Consider the following 18856-nt stretch of genomic DNA (forward strand, 5'->3'; position numbering starts at 1 on the left):
CGGGAATCCAACCATAGGCAAATATATAAAACATGGGTAACGAACATCCTATATTCTATTAAGGGGCCTTATTCACAGAAAAAAAAAAAAGTAAAGATCATCTATAAAACAAACTTTTTCTCTCTTACTGGGAGAACAAAATGTACAATCCGTATGCTTTTGAAATTACCAACATGGTATTGAAAGCAGTAATTTTAATCCCTTTCTTCACCAAACCTTTCATTACAACCGTGAAAAAAAAAAATCAAATAGCTCTAATTTTAATATGACTTGTCCATATCCTTGTGGGGTGCTGGTGAGTAGGTGAAAAATCAGAGCACAGCTCGCACACGCAGAGCGATGGAAGAAACATAAGGAAAGTGGGTAACACTGTAGGGTAGAGAAGAAAGCCTTTAGATCATTGGCAGGTCACAGGAACGCCTAAAGGGAATAATGAGAAGTCTAACCATAAAAGGCCAATGTAGGGAAATATTTTTGAAAGATTATGTGACTCTTACATCTTCCCCAGAGGCCGAAGTCAGAGAAAATGGATCAACATTTTGAACTCAAAGAGCCTTTCTCCATCTCTGAAGACCCTGACTTAGAATATCAGAGGCAGGGCAAAGTTCCCATCCCTGCATCCCATGTCCATGTATGATGACCAATCAGTTTTGAAAGTCCGCTGAAAGTGGACGTGGTACCCAAGCCACTAGGGTTGGGAAATTAGTTTATTTTCTAAACCTCAAGAGTATTTTTACAGGATTCAGTGCAAAATAATAAGGCTTGAAATACACAAACAAAATCATTTCTGTTTGGAAAAATCTCCCTAGACACCCTCCTCTCTGCATTACTGGCTTTCATTGGATACTGTATGTCTGAACGAGCTTGTGAATCCTGAGGCCATACTGACAAAACCAAATTTCAAAAATTACTGTGGAACAAATTCTATGGTCTCAAAATTATGTTGGTTTTTATGAGAGACATATTACTGAAGTAACTGGCATACTCTTGCCTCAGGAGTTGATAAATCCTCTTGAGGAGATGAGATTATCTATGGAGAAACAAATAAGATTTGTTACAAATGAGGCCCCAAGTGGGAGTAAGCCTTGATCCTAGCCTAGAGCAATGGGAGAAAAGAGCCAGCTTCACAAAAGGCAAGAATCAGTTTGACATATGGCTTTGGAGTGTACTTCAGAGAAGCCAGAGAGGGACAGAGTGAAACGGAGCAGAAGTGCAGGCCCCTTTCCAAGAGCCAAAGCTGAAGAGAAGCAGAAAGAGAAAGAGATTATTGAGAGTCAAAAGCCAAGGTGAAGGAGCATTTGTGGGTAGACCGAGATTCTCCTCCACGTGGGATGAAGCATTCACCCACTCTGCCGATTTAACGATTCTACTCACCACAAAGCATTGCAATCACTTGCTGCGTCTTTTCCTTGCTAGACAATTAATTCCTCCCGGTCAGGGGCTAGGTCATAGTCAGCTTGGAAGCATATACCACAACAGTAGAGCCAAGTGGGCACCTAACTGGGTGTTGTGTTTTGTTTTTTTCACTGACACAGCTGCAGAGGAACCATCTAGCCACCTGGAGATAGGAAGGCGATGGAAGTCTCCCAGAAGCGAAAAATCTGGTGGGTCTAGGAATCCGGTCGGAGGGCTGGGTGGGTAAGTCTAAAATCCATACGAGAGAAGCCAGGAAGAAGAAGGCAAAATCCAAGTTCCATTTCATTTTCATTCCCTTTTGTCTGCTAAAATTGATGTTTCTGCACAATTGCCTCCTTTAAAATTTTTTTTTAAAAATGGCTTAGAAGTGCAGCCTTCCTTGGACATCAGCCAGATTTTTCTAGCAAATATATTACAGTCTTCTTCCAAAGAGACTAGCAGAAGTATTTGGAATTGTTGAATAGATCACTAATTATTTTCAATTCTTGCCAAAAGAGGAAAAGGGAAGAAAGTGATTCATTTGTTACTTGACCATAAAGTCTTGATCCAAACCACAGTAATTAGTTAGGACTGGTGTGGTAAAGCCAAGGCCTGCTGGAACGAGGAGCCCTGAGACCCCTCACCTAGGTATGCTGGGACCCTCCTTGTTCTGCAGTGTGCAGCCCCGGCATGTGGACTTTGCCTCCAAGCTTTGCTGTTGAAGATAGAGGGCATGGCTGGCTCTCTGGCTGTGTAGTCACAGCTTCACGGGCTCTGCCCGAGTCGGGACTGCCTGCTCATTTTGTGATCCAGCAGCTTGGCAAGGCAGAGCCTGTACAGTTCACCTCTTCACGACCTAAGAACTATGATTCTCTTGTCCGTGGTAGTGAAAAATGCAAACCAATGTCTTTATGATTTACCAAAACCACACAGTAACAATGACAGGTCTTCAAGAAGATAAAGAAATAGACATTAGAATGGCAAGTGATTTTTAAAATCTGGAACTCATTGTCAATTTTTTTTCTTCATTGTGTCTTAATAAATTACTGTGTTCATTTGCATGGAAAAAGAAGAAATAGACATTAGACACAGAAACAGAGACAACGAATCATTTTCAAGAGGCAAAGACTTACTCAATGGTAGAGTATACATTTAAAGAAATTTAAATGGCAGATAAGATCAGTTGATGCTAAGACTGTGAATTAGGTACAATCAATGAAACAAGATGGGATCAGGAAAGAAACAAACCATAAGAGATTCTGAATCTCACAAAACAAACTGAGGGTTACCGGGGGCAGGAGGTAAGGAGAGGGTGGTTGGATTATGAGCATTGGGGACAGTATGTGCTGTGGTGAGTGCTGTGAATTGTATAAACCTAATGATTCACAGACCTGTACCCCTGGGGCTAATAATACATTATACGTTAATAAAAAAAGAAAAAAATTATTTAAAAAAAAATGAAAATGAATCACATCTGGCCTCCTGTGCCTTTCCGAATCCCTGGGACAACTACCAGTCTGCTTGTCTCTCTCTCTTGCTGGACTACAAGCTGCCCGGGAGAGCTTGGGCTCTCATCGGCTGCCTCTGATCATCTCCTACCAGACCCGCAACAACTGGCTTCTCCCGTCGAGGAGTTTCTGAAAGAGTACTGGGGGTGAGAGTGAGGGGCAGCTTATGGTATAATATCTATAATACAAGAGAGAAAGTAATACATTTTCTAAAGAAAGTTAAAAATAAAGGACAGCCGATTCTCACTATTTGCAGCAGTGATGCTCTCTAAAGTCACTCTGGACACCAAGTTAGCAAATACTGAGCCATCTATGGCTTCTAGGGGAAATACGGATTAGCTTCCTGCAAGCTGCAGATCACATTTTCATCAAGGAAACATATTTGCATCATATAGGTTTGTTTGCCAACTTTCTTATAAAATAAGCAGGGATCAGCAGCACAGAAGACCTGCTCTTCGCATTTCCCCTTTCCTGTGCAACACTTAGCAGGTATCTTCTTAATTGTTCTACAGCCTCCCGACCAGCAGAACCTGGCTGGCCTGCAGGTTTAATGCCGTCCTTGACATACTGCCTTTTGGGACATGTGGAGCAGCCAAGAGGACCCCAAGATGAAGGGTATAAAGCTTGACCCCAGGTAACGTGACCACACGTCTCTTTGGCTTTCAGGGTCCCCACAGTGAGGCCCACTATGTTTTCATAAGGTCCTCATCTCACGAAGCGACAAATTGACCCGCTTTTCCTTCTTATCCATAACTTCATCACACACCAAGAAGTGTCCTGTAGCACTTTCTCAGGCAGCCTCGTGTATAGATCGGTGAATGTCCCCATTTTTTCCTGGATGGACTGCAGTGGTGATGCATTAATGTTGAACTCACAGGCACCCACTTATGCCTGGATGAAGCTTATCTAACACATATGTGTCGTCTGTTGGGCACGTCACATCCCTGTGGCACTTAGGAACACGGGAGAGCACTTCAGCACTCTTCTTCGGGCCATTTATAAACCACGAAGTTACTAATGAGATACGCACAAAAATGCAAAAAATTGCATGGCACTAAATAGACTGAGAAAAGGAACTTGTTTATAGTATGAAAGCTGAAACCTGAAACAAGAGGGCAGACTCCTCCTTGCTTGACCTCAGCTGGGAGGTGCGTGTGTCAAGTGGTTTGAATTTTTCTCCACTCTGAACATGTCGAAGAATGACCCGATAAGAATCAGTATTGGTTATGGGATTAGAAGTAAAAGTGAGTGGGGGGATTTGCAAACAAGAAATCCCAAACAGGAAGAACTACGGGACTGTGGGGATGAGGTCCAGATGAGGGACCTACAAGTTTGCCCTACAGTTAGTAGCACATGCTAACCCTATGGTTAGCAGTCAATAAATTCGTATTCTCTGACTGGTAAGATGAGGTCTCACCTCAGAAAGGAGGTAAATTTGGGGTGCCTGGGTGGCTCAGTGGGTTAAGTCTCATTTCGAGACTTAAATGAGACAATTCAGGGTGCCTGGGCGACTCAGTCAACGAAGCGCCTGCCTTTGGTTCAGGTCGTGAGCCCAGGGTCCTGAGATGGATTCCTACATCAGGCTCCTTGCTTGGATGGGGGTGGGGGGGGCCTTCTCCCTCTGCCTGCTGCTCCCCCTGCTTGCACTTGCTTGCTCTCTCTCTCTCTCTCAAATAAATGAAATCTTTTTTAAAAAATATAAAAAATAAATGAAATAATCCATATAGGAAGTTCAGCACAATGCCCTACAGTTAGTAGCACATGCTAACCCTATGGTTAGCAGTCAATAAATTCATATTCTCTGACTGGTAAGATGAGGTCTCACCTCAGAAAGGAGGTAAATTCGGGGTGCCTGGGTGGCTCAGTGGGTTAAGCTGCTGCCTTCAGCTCAGGTCATAATCTCGGGGTCCTGGGATCGAGCCCCACATCAGGCTCCTTTCTCAGTGGGGAGCCTGCTTCTCTCTCTGCCCTGCTTGCCTCTCTGCCTGCTTGTGATCTCCATCTCTCTCTCTCTCTCTCTGTCAACTAAATAAATAAATAAATAAATCTTAAAAAAAAAAAAAAGAAAGGAGGTAAATTTGGAGCTGGCCCCTGAAAGATAGAGATGGTCAAACATAGATGCGCAGAGAGAACAGGCAAAGAGTCGGGACATTAAAAAGTCAGGAACTTGGCAAGGAAGAATTTGAAAAGAGAGGTCAATTGATAGAGTCCCTGACGTTCCAGGCTGAGGAATCTGACTGTAATTCTCCATTCAGCGAAGCTGCCCTGTTATTCTTTGGTCAGGAAAATAGTGACGAGAGCTGAATTTCCAGACGAATAAGCTGGTGATGTGTACAAAATGAATGGTGGGTTGAGAGCAGCAACCCAAGTAACCATTCAGAAAGAGAGCATCGTTGATGGCATTGAACTAGTCGTAATGTGATTTTAGAGAAATTTAATAGGAATTTTTTTTTTAAAGGAAGAAGGGAGCTGCTTCAAAGTGATATGTTTGCTTGAACTTCTTGATGAATAAAATTACTTGAGGTTCTCATTAATAACACAAATTCCTGGCACCCAACCCATCTCTGTGAAATCAGAACTTCCAAGATGGTGGTCTGGGGAAGCCATCTATCTTCCAGGCATTTCCTGTTAGTCTTCTATCAGCAAGTTTGGGAAACATCATCTCCAAGCTGTGGTAACTGATAACAGCTGCTCTGTTGCTCTAGGTGGGATCAACACCCCCCTTCCAACCCTAGATGTCATCCACAAGGGCATATTTGAGACAGAGACTAAATGCCCAGTTCCCGCCATCACCACCGTTGACTGGTTTTGTCAAGCAAGTCTCTCTACATCCTAAAGAAAGAAGCATAACGAACTATCATGGAGTCGACCATCCAGTGAGGGTGTGCAAATGGTTTCATGAGTAAGTCTACCTCTGAGAGGAATTTTATTAAAAAACAGGGACAACGGACTGTATTAATTTGAAATAAGTTTTGCACTTTCTAAACTCTGAGGACAAACTCCTTAATTTATAATTCTTTTTAAAATTTGACTTGTATAAGTTTATGAATAGTATGAACTCCAACTTCTAATTCTAAAGCAGGAATATAAAGTATATATTTCTATGCTTACACTTAAGTAAACAGGTATGAAGAAAGTAAAAGTCTGTTTGAAATGATTTGGAGTCTACTAATAATCTATGAAGATCTTTTTTATGATCCTTGACTTAACCAATTATATGGAACATGAAAAGAACAAAAAGAAAGAATGAAAATTTTCTATTAGTAGATATTACATATGGTTAGAAAGTCACCAGAATCCAGTGTATTTTTATGGATGTTATTACCACATTAGTTGAATAGATTACACTATACTTAAGAAGGCTGTGGAAAATAGACCAGAGATTCAAAACTACTTTGAGGACTAAATTAGAATTAATATATCTTTTTAAAGTTTTCCCTGATATTATTCATGTACTATTTATTCCTCCCCCAAAAAATGTTAAAAGTCACATATCATTAGTACCTCAAAATTTAAAGATAATCTAGTCTAATCTCATGTTCTAATTAAGGAAAATGGGACCCAGACAAATTAAATGACCCATGATTACATAATTAGTTAATCCGGAGTAAGAATTTTAGTCTACTGCACCACCTTGCCTATTAGCAAAAGGTAAGAAATCCTGATTGCCACTATACACAATCCCATTTGTATCTTAAGATAAAATGAGTTAAAAATAAATAGACAATGTCTTATAATAATTAATAGCAGCCATCACTATAATGAATGAATGAGAGACAACAATGGATGTTTGTGTTCAAAACTTAGCAATATCACGGACCACTGATCAAAACTTTGTTTTGTGAGCAATATTACAATCAAATATATTCTCGGTGCATGAGTTTTTAGAGACTATCAATCACAGATCCCTGGTACTCACAGACTCCTAGGGGGTCCAAAATCCAAATAAAGAAATACCCCCAGAAATTCCCCATACCTACAGGATACTGACACATTCCCAGCCACCAGTTAAGGACTGTGGTCTGCATGAAAGATCTGTGCACAGCCCGCAGGGAAGCTGGAGGTCTCACACATCCCCGAGACAACATCTGGCAAGCTATGGGTATCTGGAGTCTCCACTGAGAGGTCCCAGTCCATCTTCTGGAGTTAGCGGCCAGTGGCACACACATACCCACCCCATAAATCTATTTCCCATCCTGAGTTTACATGGAAACTAGCAGCCTCACTGTAGCAAACGCTTAACAGTGTCCAGGACTGGAGTTCGGCTGTTCACAATGGATCAGCATCTAAGACGCAACGGAGAGCACTGAAGAGGAAGGAATTGAAAATGTGCAGGCAGAGCAGATCAACAACAAGGCCTGGCAGGTCAAGACTCAGATGCTGGCTGAGTCTTGAACGTTTCTTACCCACTGTCCCAGCAGTATGTTGGCCCTAGAGATAACAGCACCTCACATGGGAACGGGAAGGCCCGTGACACCAAACCCTGCGACACGAGAGCACATCCTGCCCCGAGGAAGTACAAGACAGAACAGGGGCCTTTCCTGCCCCATGCCAGGGGTGGTTGACAGCACTCATGGCTAGGATGAACCAGCAGGATCTGGGCCTAACTGGGGTGGAAGCCTATGCAGGATGAACAAAACCAGCCGTAATCACAGGGGCTCTAATAGGTGTGGCAGAGTTAACTAAGAGTGACCAGACACATGGTGCTGGTGAGACACCCCCTAGGGATCTGCAGAAATACTTGAGAGAAGGGTTTTTAATTTTTTTTTTATTTTATTTTTTTTTTGACAGACAGAGATCACAAGTAGGCAGAGAGGCAGGCAGAGAGGGGGGGGGGAATAGGCTCCCTGCTGAGCAGAGAGCCTGATGTGGGGCTCGATCCCAGGACCCTGAGATCATGACCTGTGATGAAGGCAGAGGCCTCAACCCACTGAGCCATCCAGGTGCCCCAAGAGAATGGTTTTTAACATCAGCAAGGACTCAGCCTGACTGTGTGTGTGTGTGTGTGTGTGTGTGTGTGTGTGTGTGTATGTGTGTGTGTAAATTGTAAGTGAGCAATCACAAATCCTCTCTGCTCTCTTGGTTCTTTTTTTGGTCCAAACTCTTCCTCCTGGTTCCATTCTTGCCAGCCTCCTAGTCCAAGACACATAAGAGTCTTGAGCCAGTATTCTGGACTTGAATCCCAACTCTGACAAGCAGTGCTGTGACACTTCTGCAATTGTGTTAACTTTCTGTGCTTCATTATTCCAGCATTAATGTCAGTATGATCCCATTCATAAACACCCACCCTGAAGACTTGGGGCATTCAAGAAATAGATGTGATACAAAAGCTAGAGTCAGAGTCACATATGTGCAAAGAAGAAAGAGCCATTTTGCAGAAATTGAGAAGAGTGATGTTGGTGGAGCCCGGGAGGTGCGGGGGGAGAGGAGGCTGACTGCGCCTCTTACCCTTGGTTCAGGGAGGTACTCCTGTATCTTTTCAGTGATGTTCGAATGTACCTAGGCTGACCACATGGCATTCTGATTCTTGGAAGCTGTCTCAATCTGTTCGGCCCACTGTAACAGGAGTATTATGGGCTGGGCGGTTTAAACAATACACTATTATTTCTCATAGTTCTGGAAGCTGGGAAGTCCAAGACCAAGGTGCCAGCAGATTCCGTGTCTGGTGAGGGCCCACTGCCTGGTTCATAGATGGCCGTCTGCCCACTGTGCCCTCACATGGATTTGACGGACCTCTCCGGGGTCTCTTTTTTTTTTTTTTTTTTTTTTCACTCTTTTGACACTTTAATGAAATGAGGATTCTTCCATTCTGCCCAAAAAAGAGTAGGCACTGACCCAAATAAGTCGAAAGCTCTAGGTCTTTTTTTTTTTTTTTTTTTTTTTTTTTTTACTTCATAGGAAAACTTTTAATCCGGGGTCTCTTTTATAAGCTCACTAACCCCATTCAGGTGTGTTCCACTCTCATGACATGATCACCTCCCAAAGGCCCCACCCCTAATACCATCATATTGGAGGTTAACTCTCAACATATCAATTGTGGAAGGACACCAAAGTCATAGTACCGAGCAAACCCCACATGGGAGCAGACAGGTTAGTGCCTCTCCAAGGGTCATCCTTAAACAAGTTGTGACCACAGTCAAAACCAGAAGCCAGACCGCAGATGTCCCAACTTCTCACACTGTTGCTACTGAAATAGTATGAAGTTGGAAGTTCCAGATTACCTCAGGGGGCCAGTAGGTAAAAGTCATATTGTTCTCTAGTTCAGACTGAAGAGCCTCTGGACGGTCTTCAGGGTGACCCTGTACATCATCAGACCAAATTACCCAAGCCCTTCCATTCGTTTGTATTTTTTTTTTAAGATTTTTATTTATTTATTTATTTATTTATTTATTTTACAGACAGAGATCACAAGTAGGCAGACAGGCAGGCAGAGAGAGAGGAGGAAACAGGCTCCCTGCTGAGCAGAGAGCCCGATGCCGGGCTTGATCCCAGGACCCTAGGATCATGACCTGAGCCAAAGGCAGAGGCTTTAACCCACTGAGCCACCCAGGCACCCCTTTTCCTTTGTATTTTAAAGCTAGCTCTTAATGATCTGGGTTTTTTTTTAAAGAATTTATTTATTTATTTGACAGAGAGAGATCACAAGTAGGCAGAGAGGCAGGCAGAGAGAGAAAGGAGGAAGCAGGCCCCCCGCTGAGCAGAGAGCCCAATGCGGGACTCGATCCCAGGACTCTGGGATCATGACCCGAGCCGAAGGCAGTGGCTTAACCCACTGAGCCACCCAGGCGCCCCTTAATGATCTGTTTTAAAGTGTATTGTAAATAGCTACAACCAAAATTACCACATTTCAGAATTCTTATTTTTAATCTATATTTAGCTTTAAGCTAAAAAAATCTATAGATGAGAAAAAATATCAAAGCAAGTGTGATGACACATTGTTCCTATTTTGGCTTCCCAGGGTAACATCAGGATGCTGTTACTGGAAATGGGAGGGTTTCTTCAAAGGCAATATCCTGGTGTGCCCTTTACCGGCTGTGTGTCGGGGAAGGGGGAGCATGCATGTGTGCATATGTGTGTGCACATGAGCATGTGTATGCATGTCTGTATGTGGGCGTGTGTATACATATTTACATGAGTGTGTATGCGTGTGTGTTTATGAGCATGCGTGTGTGCATGCATGTGTGTATGAATTACATGTGTGGGTATGTGAGCATGTGTGCACGCATGTGTGCACACGAGCATGTATATGCATAGTGTGTGTGATCGTGTGTGTGCATACGTGTGTACATGTGTGTGTGCAAAAGCATGAATGTGTGTACATGTGTGTACAGGAGCATGCATGGGTGCATACATGTGTGTGCATGAGGCTCAGAGGCAGTGTTCTGGGTTCTAATCCACATAGGCCTATGACTTTGGGCAATTGTTTTAACTTTTCTGTGCCTCAATTTTCTCATCCATTAAAAGCGGATACCAATACTTTACCTACTTCATAGTTTTGTCAAGATAAAATGATATGAGACCATTAGAACCATGCTTAGTACTGAATAAATACTCAAAAATTCTAAGTGTTATTGTTATTAATCATACCCTTTATTTGTCAGAAAATAGTTTCTTCTTTGACTGAATCCCAGATAAACGCCTCAATTTCAGGTTGAAACTGCTCTGTTTATTCGTGAAATCCTGGCTCAGTAAACCCAGATTTAACATAAGATTTTCTGGTATTAAGCCCTGCTTTAAGGATCTGTCAGCTCCTAGGGGGTCATCATCTCAGGGATGCCCTCACTTTTAAGATTTTACAGGTTGGCCTCTGCCTCATGTAAGCCCCAGCATTCCAGATTATCTACCTTTTCTCTCAAGAGCTTTATCTTCTCTTCTTCTGACACCCCACAAGCTACTTTACATCTTCATCATCCTAGAGACTCCCCTCTCTCCTAGAACAGATTCTCTCTGCTTCTACAAGGAGTAAGTCAGCACATTCCAGGTTCATGCCCCAATTATACAACCTATTCTAGCTTATCCTCCCTCTTGCTAGGACAGAGTATTCATGAGGTCCCACTCTGATAATGACCAGGCCTATTATCTTGGGTTACACTTCAATCCACACAGTTTATTGGGAAATTTGAAGACATGATGTCACGTGCAAGAATGGACTGTTCGGGAAACAGCAGAAGTTTTGGCATGACTGGGGCATAGCCTGTGTGGGAAGGGTGATAGGAAGAGCTGAAGATGGGGAAAGGTCTTAGTGGATCAGGTCAAGGAGCTCAACATTTGTCTGATTGTCACTAAGGAGGCATGGAAGAATGTTAAGCAGGATGGAGTCATCATCACATCCGCATTTGAGAACTAGAACTCTGATTGGAACAGAGAAGAGGGATAAGAACAAAAGTGACCACATATATGGAGGACAGGTGAAAGAAAATTTTCAGAACCACCTTTGAGAAACGGTAAGGAAGTGGCTTTAAGGATAGAGAAGAGGGACAGCTGTGAGAAGTTGGATACACTCAACAGTATTTGAATTTTAAGATTCTGAAGGTGATGAGTGGGAGGAATATGTCTAAGATGACTCTAAAGCTTCTGGCTTCAGCGACTAGAATAGAGATGACATGCCTTTGACTAAAGTGAGCAATATGGGAGAAAAACAAATGACATGAAAACAAGTTCAGTTTTAGATGATCACAGACATCTAAGTGAACATGTCTACTAGGCACTTTGAAGTTCAGGTCTGGCATTCAAGAGAAAGATCTGGAGACACAAATTAATATAATATGCCAATATAGATATTAGCATAAAGATAGAAGTTTGAACCCCTGGGAGTAATGAGATCAACCCAATACATAATCAAATCGGGCAGATAGCATAAGAAAAGAAGGTAGTCAAATATGGAACCCTAAGGAAGACCAGTAGTTCAGGAATGCGCAAAAAAAATATGGATACTGGGAGAGAATGCCAGAATGGTTGGAAGACAATCAAGAGAGAATAGTAGCTTGGAAGTTTAAGAGATGAACAAGTTCAGGAAGGAGCTGGTCAGAAGTGTGAAATGCTACCAGTCAAGTAAAATGAGTAGAGCAAAGACTAGAGGGAGAAATGGCCATGGGATTTGGAAATTACATGAGAAAATTGGAAACCTTAGATGGTGAGTCTCAATAGTGATCCTCTCTTGAAGTGGGGAGTGGGTGGGTGTTTGGATTCTCAGTTGTTTGAGTTAATTTCAACATTAGCTTGTTACGGATGACATTTGATAATTAGAGACTTTAGAATGTGTGTGTGTGTGTGTGTGTGTGTGTGTGTGTGTGTGTGTGTAAAATGTCACAGAGCAAAAACCTTAACTTCAATATCTGCTGTGATGCCAGGCAAGTCTCAGCCCTGGAAGGAGTCCAGTGAGCTCAGGATTTAGTTGGATTGGTGCTAACATAAGGTCTTCAGAGTCAAAAATTCTAAATATAAGGAATAATGACTACCTCTAACCAAAAAAAAAAAAAAAAAAATGTGGGTGTTATACTAGATGAACTCACTCTGAAAGGAGAGAAATTGGAACACCACAGCAAGAAGATTGTCCATTTTTAGTATGAAACAAAGGCACATGTTTAAAAGGTGAGAAGTAGAGTGGAATATACCAAGAGCAAGTCAAATACAAGACCTCAACAGCCTGGAGACAAATAATAAATTTGTGTGCATGGCTCCAGGAGCAGTGCCCTGAACATCAATGGACAGGAGACTTATTCTTTATATCTAGATGGCAATAACCAGAAGAGACAACATCTAGGACACCAAAATCAATGAGAGTAAAAATCACATGAGACAAGCGTTGTTGAAAATGAGGACTAGAAAGTCAGTTACAATGGAGTTACAGTGATACACTGTGAACTCAAAAAGATCTCTGATAGGGCACCTGGGTGGCTCAGTGGGTTAAGCCGCTGCCTTCGGCTCAGGTCATGATCTCGGGGTCCTGGGATCGAGTCCCACATCGGGCTCTCTGCTCAGCAGGGAGCCTGCTTCCCTCTATCTCCCTCTCTGCCTGCCTCTCCATCTGCTTGTGATCTCTCTCTGTCAAATAAATAAATAAAATCTTAAAAAAAAAAAAAAAAGATCTCTGATAAAACTGTGACTCTCCCCTCATGGACTGTGAGAGGAGCAAGTGATTTTTGTGGCGACGACTGTGATTTAGATATACTATGAATATAACTGTCTTCATTAACTCAGCATCAGGCTGCTGTTATCCAGGCAAATGTGTGTCATCTATATAAATATATACTCCTCCATTCAGCGAACTTGAGCCACGCGAGGAGCTGAGTGCTATGGGACAGACTCTGAGTTCTATGAGGCACAAAGGATAATCTGTGTTACCTGCCTTACTATTCTAAGAACAGTGCCCTGTATATAGCCTCTGATGTCAAGGGGCTAAGATTTGGTCAGAAGTAAAGTCTGTGTGGATGCAAAGAGAGAGGTAGAAGGAAGTATAATTGGTGGCTCAGATTTTCATTGGAGAGATAAGAATTGAACAATTCTGGGGTGCTCAGGTGGCTCAGTGGGTTAAGTGTCAGACTCTTGACTTCGGCTCAGGTCATGATCTCAAGGTTGTGAGATGGAGCCTGTGTTAGACTGCATAGAGCGTGTAGCCTGCTTAAGGCTCACTCTCTCTCTCTCTCTCTCATTCTCTCTCTCTCTCCCTCTCCTGCTCTTCTTCCCTCTCTTTAATAAAAAAAGGAAAGAAAGTGTTGCATAATGCATGAAAAGAGAGAACATTGAATAAAAAGAGAGGACATCATAAAGCACGTGCTGTACCTGGCACATAGTAAACACTCAATAAATGATTGCTATTCCTAACATTAGACAGTGGGTTCATTTTAGGCAACTCCTCTGAAAATAAGGTATTTTGGGGAAATCCTAAAGCTTTCAGATAGATTTGTAACCAGTCACGAATTTGGCTTTGGATACAGTTTCAACCTCCCTAATAGAGGATAATGTAGTCTCTTCAGATGAGCAGAGTGTTTTTAAGACAGATGGTTTAGATCAGTTGCCTTATTATTCAAAAGTCTGCCCCTCAACAGGAATCCAGAGAAGTTTAAACTGAAGATGAGTGGTCATTCTCAGCTAGAGTCATCCCCCACCTTGAGAAATACCTCTTCCCTTATGTTTTGGTTACACTTTCCTTTGATGGACAAATAGCTCCAGCTGTTTCAACCCTTCAAGTGCCTCAAGCCGTTCTGGGCAGGCTTTGTATCCCACTCTTCCTATGGAGACAAGGGGATCTGCATTCAGCCCCTGAGGAGTAGAAAGGACCAACGTTTTCCCTCTGATCTTAGCCTAATTATTTTTGTAAATGTAAGTACTACCCCTTAGACTGTCCTCTGTGGCTCTAGTTCACCCAGCAAAAGGAAACACCCTGGATTTGAGTACTGAGTACAGTCCCAAGAAGAAAAAAATCGGGAATTTTAACACACTAGTTGTTGAATATGCAAGTGTTCTCAGGTGAATAGAGGAAAGTTTGCCAATAGCTGGGGCTTTTTCTAAATTCATACTGACAAACATTCCAGCGTATGATCAAATCATTAATGTCAATTTCATTTGATTTTCTTTCACACACAGTGTTCTGGGTTTTTAAGGTGGTTATGCTTTTTTTTAGCCTTCTGGCCTTGGTTTGTATAAGATCAGGACCAGTTTGTAACCCAAAAAGCAAGTGAGAATTGATTCCCTCCTCAGGGAAGGACAGTATGTTTCGAACATCATAATAAAGACAGATCTGATGCGACAAACAGCAAGACAAAACTACCTTCGAATGAAAAGCCAGTCACTGCAGTTCTCATCCTATGGAATGTGGTAGCCTCCATTTTGTAGTTAGATCCTTATATTTCATTCACCCATTTGATGATTAAGATGAAAGACTCAGATTGAAAAATATATTGTCCATTAGCCATGAACCTGATAGATAGACCTTGGTTCCTTTTATTCAGGTGGAACTATGTGCTGCCTCCTAAGATGTCCAACAGCTCGTACCAACTGTGTCTGCGACATTCCTGGAGAAAAGTGCATTTTTCTTGCCAACAGCAGTTCTACTGGAGCCAGCTTTCTGGCTTGGGTAAAAATAGCTGTTTTCATCAGTCGTCACACTTCCTGCTCAGCTTTTTTATACATACAATTTCTACAAATGGAAATAATGTGGGGAAGTGGGGCTTTCGATGTTATGAAATTCATAGGCTACATCTGTATTGAAGTAGAGTTTATGGCAGAAATTGTAAGGGAATAAAAAAGAGCAAGGACTTTTCAAAAATGTCAAAAAGACTGCCAATTGCAGATGCTTCTCCTGATTGGGGAAGAGACCAGCTCTCACAGGTGCAATGAGATATGTACATCCTGCTCATCACCACCTTGTGATCTCCATCAACAGACATCACTGTTAGGGAAAGAATATGTAGAAATAAAGTATGTTGAGTTCTGATAGCTGCTTTGAGACAGCTAATGAGAATAAAAACAAAAGTGAGAACTCTAAGATGTGGTAAGATGTGGTTACTCAGGGTTATTCCCTCACCCCCCCCAGGGAAAACACTTCTATACTGAGGATGTTTCTCCTTGGTACATCCCATAAAGTTACCAAGATGTCATTGTTTTTAGATAACCTTTTTATTGAGATATGATTTAAATATAGAGCAATGCATGAACCTTAAGTGTACAGTTGAAAGAGTTTTATTGTTTTAATTGAATACATACAGTATTACATTAGTTTCAGGTGTACAACATGGTAATTCAATATTAATGTATATTATGAAATGCTCACCATTATAAGTGTGGTTACCATATGTCACCATAAAAAATTATTGCAATATTATCGACTAAATTCCCTTGCTGTACTTTACCTCTCTGTGACTTATTTCTTTTATACCAGAAATGTGTAATTCTTAATCCCTTTCCCCTATTTTACCCATCCCCACCCCCACTCCAACCACCAGTTTATTCCCTATATCTATGAGTCTGTTTCTGTTTCGTTTTTTTTCCCTTGCTTTGTTTTCTTTTTTAGATTCCACATATAACTGAAATCATATGGTATTTATCTTTTTTTCTTCTGACTTATTTCACTTAGCATAATAACCTCTAGGTCCATCATTGTTGCAAATGGCAAGATTTCATTATTTTTTATGGCTGTTTTTCACAGTGGCTGCATCAATCTACATTCTCACAGCAGCCCACTTGAAGGTTCCCTTTTCCTCACCAACATGTGTTGTTTCTTACCTTTTTTATACAGGCCAGTCAGACAGATATGAAGAAGCATCTCATTGTAGTTTTGATTTGCATTCCCCTGATGATGAGTGATGTTGAGCATCTTTTCATGGAGTCAAGATGTCCTTTTTTAATGTCCTAAAATTACCTAGATATATAATAAAGGTAATAAAGGCAGTTCACACATTTCTGAAACATAGACTTCCTTTACTATCTAGTTTACTTGTCAACCTTTGACTTAAAACAACAACAACAACAACAAACCTGAACAGTTCAGGACGAAATGATCAGACTAGTTGTGTATTTAACAAAAACATATTTCACCCCCAGTTCATGAGGCTAGATGTTAAAATCATGGGACATCAGAGCTGGGGAGGACCTCAGAAGGTTTGAAAAGACTGAAGGTTTGAGAAGCACAGTTGATTCCGACATGCATCTGAGTTTGAGAAAGTGTTCCAAATTAGATCTCAAATTTTAATGGGCAAATAAATTACTTGAGGATCTTGTTGAGGTACAGATTCTGACTCAGTAGATATGGAGTAAGGCCAAAATTCTGTATTTCTAACAAATTCCGAGGTGAAGCTGATGTTATCCATAATCACAGAGTGTTATCCATGATCACACTCTGGGCAGTGGAGTCTTGGAGATCTCCCAGCCTAGAGGTTGCCAAACTGTGTTCTCAGAACTCTAGGACTCTGTAGAGAGTGCTGGGCAATTTCTGCAATCTCAGATTGCATTTGCTAGATGAGGCTCATCTAAGCTCGAATCTCTCATCCATTCTCCACCATCACAATTCGCATCTCTCATCTGTTCTCGATCATCACCTCTTCCAATTTAAATTGTCTTTTAATGTCATTGTCTTTGACTGCCTTTAAAATGTGTAAATATTATAAATGTGAACAGAAAATATATAGAGACATAGTTTACATACAACATTTTGTTTGACAAGAACGCACACTGCTAAAAAGTACTTCTCTGGTTCCTTCCATTATACAGATAAGGAAACTAAGACCCAGAGGAGACAACTGACCTCATGGAAATCACATCACACTTAAATATAGCCAACACAATTCCCTGTCTCAGCACCTAGTTTCCTTGTATAATTTAAGAGAGACCCATCTAACGAGGCCAATGCAGTGGGAATGCAATCTGAGTTGCATGTCTGCCTGTTTATATGCCAGTGTTTATGCCAAGGAAGCAAAGAAACTCGGGAATGCCGACATAGCCCTTGGGCATGCTGGGTACAGTTTGAAGGATGGTTCCAACCAGGGCTGGGTTGAAAATGGAAGGAAAACATAGATATGCATCTATTCTTTGGAATTTGTGTTTTTGTATCCTTTGGGTAAATACCAGTAGCGTGATTACTGGACCATTTGGTAATTTTATTTTTAATTTCTTAAGGAACCATCATACTATTTTCCACAATGGCTCCAACAGTTTGCATTCCCATCAACAGTGCAAGAGGATTCCTTTCTCTCCGTGAGCTCTCCAACACCTGTTGTTTCTTGTGTTTTTGATACTAGCCATTCTGACAAGTGTGAAGTGTTATCTCATTGTGGTTTGATTTGCATTTCCCTGATGATGAGTGATGTTGAGCATCTTTTCATGTGCCTATTGGCCATCTGGATGTCTTCTTTGAAAAAATGTCTATTCGAGTACCCATTTTTTAATTGAATGACTTAGAAGATTTTGGTGTTGAGTTGTATAAATTCTTTATACATTTTAGATGCTGACCCTTTATCAGATATGTTGTCTGCAAATATCTTCTCCCATTCAGTAGGCTGCCTTTTAGTTTTGTTGATAGTTTTCTTCACTGTGCAGAAGCTTTTTATTTTGATGTAGTCCTGACATTTTATTTTTGCTTTTGTTTTCCTTGCTTCCAGAGACACATCTAGAAAAAATGTTGTTATAGCCTATGTCAGAGAAACTAATGCCTGCACTCTCTTCTAGGATCTTTATGATTTCATGTCTCACATTTAGGCCCTTAATCCATCGTGAGTTTATTTTTGTGTATGGTGTAAGAATGTGGTCCAATTTCATTCCCTTGTGGTAGCTGTCCAGTTTTTCCAACACGGTTTGTTGAAGATACTATCTTTTCCCCATGGCATATTCTTGCCTCTTGTCAAAGATTAACTGTCCCTAAAGATGGGTTTATTTCTGGACTTTCTTTTCTGTCCTATTATCTATGTGTCTATTTTTTTTCTAGTAACACACTGTTTTGATTACTAAAGCTTTGTGGTATAACTTGAAATCTGAAATTGTGGTATCTCAAGTTTTGTTTTTCTTTTTCAAGATTGCTTTGGCTATTCAAGGTCTTTTGTGGATCCGTACAAGTTTTAAGATTATTCTTGTTCTGTGAAAATGCTCTTGGTGTTTTGATAGGGATTGCATTAAATCTGTAGATTGTTTTGGATAGTATAGGCAAAGAATATAAAAACACTAATTGGAAAAGATATGCCACCCCCATGTTTTTTGCAGCATTATTTACAATAGCCAAATTCTGGAAACTGCCCTAGTGTCTACTTGGGTAGATGAATGAATAAAAGGATAAAAAATTATATATACATGTATATAATTTTAAAAAGAAAATAGAAGGAAAACCAAGAATGACTCCTCCAGAGTTCTGTGACCAAGAAGGAATTTGCGGAAGCAGAGGCCTGACTGCTCAGAGGGCTGTAGAGACCACACCTTTGGCTTGGAACCAGACTAGACTTGGGGGTAAGGCCTTGATTATTCAGACA

The 18856-nt window shown here is 41.2% G+C and overlaps 1 long non-coding RNA gene across 1 annotated transcript in view; it reads left to right on the top strand.

Annotated features, from left to right (window-relative positions):
• Nucleotides 1-17582, top strand: part of LOC309841405 — a 444569-nt gene extending 426987 nt beyond the window's left edge. Inside the window, exons 11-14 of the long non-coding RNA XR_014299107.1 lie at nucleotides 1536-1604; nucleotides 3416-3537; nucleotides 5609-5805; nucleotides 17517-17582. This is a non-coding gene — a long non-coding RNA (uncharacterized lncRNA). The remainder of the gene's footprint in view (nucleotides 1-1535; nucleotides 1605-3415; nucleotides 3538-5608; nucleotides 5806-17516) is intronic.
• The last annotated feature ends 1274 nt before the right edge of the window (nucleotides 17583-18856 follow it).

The sequence above is a fragment of the Mustela nivalis genome (assembly GCF_964662115.1).
Source record: "Mustela nivalis genome assembly, chromosome: 9".
NCBI lineage: Eukaryota > Metazoa > Chordata > Mammalia > Carnivora > Mustelidae > Mustela > Mustela nivalis.